This window comes from Myotis yumanensis, unplaced genomic scaffold (genome assembly GCF_028538775.1).
Source record: "Myotis yumanensis isolate MYYU_CA2020_CCGP unplaced genomic scaffold, mMyoYum1.0.hap1 SCAF_2, whole genome shotgun sequence".
NCBI classification, from domain to species: Eukaryota; Metazoa; Chordata; class Mammalia; order Chiroptera; family Vespertilionidae; genus Myotis; species Myotis yumanensis.
The window spans coordinates 206,852,785-206,859,053 of record NW_027223753.1 but is presented as its reverse complement, the minus strand read 5'-3'; positions in this window follow the sequence as shown (position 1 = coordinate 206,859,053).

Below are 6,269 nucleotides of genomic sequence, written 5' to 3'. Positions count from 1 at the left end.
CCCCCACCCTGATCCAGGACACCCTTCAGGGCAAACCAGCCAGCCCCCACCCATGCACCAGGCCTCTATTCTATATAGTAAAAGGGTAATATGCCTCCCAGCACCGGGATCAGTGGAGCAGCGAGGCTCCCGGCACCGGGATTAGCGTGACAGGGGGCAGCACCCAAACCCTCTGATCACCCTGTGGCTCTGTGGTGACAGGGGGGAGCTCCCCAATCCCCTGATCACCCTGCAGCTCTGTGTGTGACAGGGGGCGGGCCACAACCTCCCTATCTGCCCTGCTCTGTGCCTGATGGGGGGAGCTCCCCAATCCCCTGATTGTCCTGCGGCTCTGTGTTTGACAGGGTGCAGTGCACCAACCCCCTGATCGGCCCTGCTCTGTGTGTGACAGGGTGCGGCGCCCCAACCCCCCTACCCCCCCCCCCCCACGGGCCCTGCTCTGTGTGTGACAGGGTAGAGCCATAACCTCTCCATCAGCCCTGCCCCCAGTGTGACAGTGGCGGCACCCCAACCCCCTGATTGGCCCTGCTCTATGGGTGATAGAGGGTGGCGCCCCAACCCCCCTCCACGGGCCTTGCTCTGTGTGTGACAGGGTAGAGCCATCAGCCTTCAACCTCCCATTGGCCCTGCCCTGAGTGTGACAGGGTGCAGCGCCCCAACCCCCTGATCCGCCCTGCTCTGTGTGTGACAGGGGGCGGTGCCCCAACTCCCCTATTGGCCCTACTCTGTGAGTGACAGCGGGGAGCTCCTCAACCCCCTGATCGGCCCTGCTCTGTGTGTGACAGGGGGCAGCGCCCCAACCCCCTGATGGGCCCTGCTCTGTGAGTGACAGGGGGTGGCGCCACAACCTCCCCATCGACCCTGCCTTGAGTGTGACGGGGCGGTACCCCAACCCCCCAATCGGCCCTACCCTGAGGGTGACTGAGGGTGGCATCGCAACCTCCCAATCCGCCCTGCTCTGTGCATGATGGGGCAGCGCCCCAACTCCCCAATAGGCCCTGCTCTGAGCCTGACCAGGGGCTGCACCTAGGGATTGGGCCTGCCCTTTGCCACCCGAAAGCAGGCCTAAGCCAGCAGGTCGTTATCTCCCGAGGGGTCCCAGACTGCGAGAGGGCACAGGCCGGGCTGGGGGGACCCCCTCCCCCCAAGTGCACAAATTTTTGTTCACCGGGCCTCTAGTTTTAAGTATAAAAGAGGAAATGATGAAGAAAATTAATACTTTAACAATTAAGGGGGTGTTGAGGTATTCAAGTTATGTTTTATCTTTAGATTGTCTTAGTTTTCAAGACTCTTTCAAAATAATAAACACCTTTGATGGTTTTTATAATTCACTGAAGTAACTGAACTTCTTGATAGAATTGTTTACAATGGTTAATTGACCACATACTTCTTAGCAACCTTTTACTCCCCAACAGGCATATGTTTGCACCTTAGGTTCCTGTTAATAAGGAATTTTGTGACCACTTCTTAAAAAGTAAAAGTAAAGGAAGGCAGAGAAAACTGATTTTATTTCTACACAGAGCTTGATTTTAAATATGCACACCCCGACTACGTAATCCTGTACACAAGGATCTCATTGTTTATTTTTATAGTTGCTGCTTTATTTAAAAATTTGTCTCTAAAGTTTATATTTGGCAAGACCAATAATGAAAATAAGCTGGTTTATATTTTCCTTATTTGAAGGTGTGCATATGTATGTGTGTGTGAGAGCAAGTATGTCCAAATTCTAGTTAGACCACTTTTACCTTGGTAATGTGCATGTGTATGTGTGTGTGCATGTTTTCATTTCTTGTGGTTTATCCAGATGAAGGTATCGTTCTTAAGAGACATGGCTCACCATGTGAGAGTGTTTATATACTACAGTGGGGTGGAGATCGACTATGTCCAAATTCTAATTAGACCACTTTTACCTTGGTAATGTTGGAACTCTGGAACTCTTTCTCAATTTCTTTACTCCCCTCTTTTCTCCTACTCTCTTGCTCAGAAAAGCATGCAAGTTCAACTCAGGTGTGCTTATTAATAAAATCATTTAAGTTTAGGTTTTAGAAACTGATTGAAATTACAGCCCATTTTAAAAAAAATAAATGTCTACTATAAAACATTTACTTTTAGAGAGAGAGAGAGAGAGAGAGAGAATTTGGTAACTATGGTTTTATTTAAGCTGAATGTATAAAAGTGATGGATGGTCCAAAGAAAGCAAATATAATAATTCCTTTGCAGTTTACATGTTATACTCAGGGAAAATAAATTATTTTAAAATAAACTTTATTTATGGGACTTTATTTAAACTTTATTTATGTTGTAGAGTTACAGAAAAATTGTGAAGATAGTACAAAGATTTCCCATATACTCCACACCCAGTTTCCTTTGTTATAATCCAAGATCCATATCAATAGATTATTAATTGAAATATGTAAGGTATTAAGATTTCCTTTTTAAAAAAGTCTAATAATCTTTTTCTTTTCCACTACCCATTCAGGATATGACCTTTAGTTGTCATTCTTTGCTGGGTTCCTTTTAGCTATGCCAGTTTCTCACACTCTCCTTGTTTTTGATGACCTTATCAATTTTGAGGACTCCTTGCTAGGTATCTGTGGAGCATTCTCATTTATTGGAACTTACCTGCGTTTTTGTCTCATGATTTGACTGGCTATGGATATTTGAAAGTAAGATCATTAAAGTACCATTTTCATTGCATCTTATCAAAGGTGGTTTCATTGCATACGATCAACATGAATTTTCACTACAGACGTTGATCTTAATCACCAGGCTGATGTGACTTTCAGGTTCTTCACTGCCGATTATTCTTTGCTAGAGGGCCAGAGAACGGAATTTGTGAATGGGGAGGTGAGGGGGGGAGGAGGGAGGAGGGAGTGGGGTGGGGAGCTAGGGGGTCCCTCAGCCTGGCCTGTACCCTCTCCAATCGGGACCCTTTGGGGGATGTCCGACTGCCTCTCGCAATCCGGGACTGCTGGCTCCTAACCACTCGCCTGCCTGCCTGCCTGATCACCCTTATTGCTCCCCTGCTGGCCTGATCACCCCTAACTGCCTCTGCCTCGCCCCGCACCGGGGACCCAGGATTCCCTCCTCTGGCCAGCTGTAGGCACACAGGACCCGGGCCGGCTTTGCCCGGGCTGGCCGCAGCTGCAGGGGACCATGGGCAGCGGCTTCACCTGGGCCACAGCCACAGGCACTTGGGACTGCTGGGTGGGTGACTTGTCCCTCTCCTGGGCTGGAGGCGCAGGTGCAGCCACTGGTGCCCAGGACCGCGGGGCGGGCGGCTTGTCCCTCTCCCGGGCCGCAGCCTGGCTGGTCCCCATTCCTCTCTCGCGAGCTCTTTTGTGCCTGGCTGGTCCCCATTCCTCTCTCCCTAGTGTTGAGTGTCTGAGCCATTATGATGTGACGGCATGAGGGCGTGACAACCATTTGCATATTAGCTCTTTATTATATAGGATCACCCCTTTCCATACTGTTCTGTTGGGAAGAAGGTAATGCACACTTAAAGAGTAGGGGGGCTATATTATAAGAACTTGAGGGAACATTTGGAATTTTTGGATTGGGAGGTTTCTTTTCTCTTCTCCACTGATATATTAATTCACTTATTTAGTTATATCAGCATGGGCTCATGGGTATTTATTTATTTAAATAGTTTGGTTTTTAATCCAGTACTACTTTAAATTTGGAACTTTGGGCACTAGGAGCTCTTTCAGTGGGCTTCTGTGAGCTTTGAGCTTTGACATACTCCCATCAATGTGGAGTTATTTTTTGGGGCAGGGGGCCTTCTAACTTCCTGCCACTACAAGATGTTTCATGCTCAATAGTATATTTCCTGTCCAAGTCATGGTTCCTTTTATTAGACCATAGTCTTAAAAGTCAAGATCTAGGTGCTAGCAGTACTTATTGCTACTTGGATGTCCTGGCTCCTAGGTGGAGAAGTTGGAGAAGAAGATGTAACAAAAGGGGCCTTGCTTCTAGGCCATCTCATCTGACAGAGCAAAAATATATGTGTGCATACTAACCTACTTGTATACTATATGTATAAATATGACTACATGTAGCATCTGTATTTGTGTTAAGCTGTGTGTGAGTTCATATTGATGTCTCCAACACTAATGAATCACCACAAAGATCATTCTAGCCTCTCCTCCTTGCTTATCTTGAAAGTACCTCTCAACATGGGCCTGCGGACTAAAGGGTCCTGGGTTCCCGGGTCCTAGTCAAGGGCACATGCCTGGGTTGCAGGCTCGATCCACAGTAGGGGGTGTGCAGGAAGCAGCTGATCAATGATTCTCATCATTGATGCTTCCATCTCTGTCCCTCTCTCTTCCTCTCTGAAATCAATAAAAATAAAATATTTAAAGTACCTCTCAACAGTGAGAAACCTAACTCCCAATATCTGAAATTAATTTACTCAGTTCCAGTATACATGTATATCACTTCAGAATTGTTAACCTGTTCTTCTTTAGTAGATAACTAGAGTACAATGCTTATGAGACAAACAGAACTCAGTCATTTCCACTTGATTTCTCTTAATTATTTTGTTTTACTCATAGTTTCCATTATTCTGCTTATTTACTCATATTTTCTGTTGTGTACAGCAAATTAAACTGGTTGGATTTTACAGTTCTTCTTTAGAACATTTTCCCCATCTTTCATAAACTCTTAATATATGAATCATAGTTACTTTAAATGTCCGGTATAGGTATAATAATTTCAAAATTGGTGTAATATCTGAGTCTGGCATTTATTTATTTATTATTGATTAAAGTAATGCTTGCTTTGTATCTTTAGGCTGACATTTTTCTTACCTTTAGAATTTTGTTAATTTTTAAAAACCAGTAGGATGTAATTGACAATAAGAGTGAGGTAAAATGCATTTAGTTTGAAATATTATGATAATCTGGTTAGGATTTAGTGTTTATATAAAGTTTGCTGTAACCTCAGATGCCAGAGGCTCAAATTCCTCTAGTGACTTTATTTTGTCTCCTATGTTGCCTTAGGACTCCTGTAAGAAAGCCTCCTCAGACACAGCCTGAAGTGTTCAGCTTTTTACCTGTAATTATTTGCTATTATACTTGTTTTTGTGGATGTAAAGTATAAAAGAAAGGAATACATTTTATTCTTTTAGGGGACTGAGCCTATGTCCTTGAGCTGTAAATGTTACCAGTGTTTCTTATTTATTCCCCACTTACTTAGGTGAGAAAATAGCTAAAGGGAATAGGGAAATGTAATGTAAATCTGTGGCTAAATTCTTTTCCGCTGAAGAGTGAGCAAATGCTTTGGTCATTTTAAAAAATGGTTTATTCCCCCCTCCCCAATACGAGAGCTACCAAGGAATCTTTCTTGACTCTTGCGTGGGAGATCATGGTGGGGCAACTGGAGGTAAAATCTTGGAAATCAGGAGCATCTTCCTGACTGGGGCCCCTTAAGAATTTCTCACTCATCTCATAACCAAACTTCAGTGAGTCATCAAAATTACCATGTAAATGTTCCTACCAGTTTATGACTCCAGGGGCTTCTGCTCCAAGTAAGCAGATCTGGGCTATTGATCCTCTGCATTTGCCAGTCTCCTCAAATATCAGAGTCAGTTAACTCTGTGAGCTCTGCTCTCTGATGGGTCCAAGAAAAGTTATTTATTTTTAGTTTGTTCTGTTTTTTACTATTATAATGATGGGAGTAAGAAAATGAAATATCTTAGAATATAGACCAAATTGGCATTGATAGGTAAAGTTAGGCATAAATGTAACATAAATAATTTTAGACCATAATGACTTAAATAATTTGAAAGTGAACTTAAAGGGGAACTTTTTATTTATTTATTTTATCTTCTAGTAATTCTTTGGTGAACTTTTGATCTAGCTTTATTTATCAGGCAGTTCTATGTTCTGAGGAATTTTATTTTATTTATTTTTTCTCTTTGTTACATTCTTTCTTTCTGTATTTGATCCTCACCCAGGATATTTTTTTCATTGATTTCCAGACAGTGGAAGGGAGGGAAGAGGAGGAGAGAGAAACATCCAAGTGACAGACACATTGATTGGTTGCCTCCTGCACCTCTCCTACTGGGGCTGGGGAACCTACAAGGGAGGCATGTGCCCTTGACTAGGAATTGAACCAGGACCCCTCTGTGGGCTGATGCTCTAACCACTGAATGGACCGGCCAGGGAGTGACACTTTATTGATGGTGGTGCATGGTGAGGAGACCTGGAAGAGTATGTGGGCCAAGGGGACCCCTATGGGAACACAGAGCAGGTGTTGAAGTCTGACCT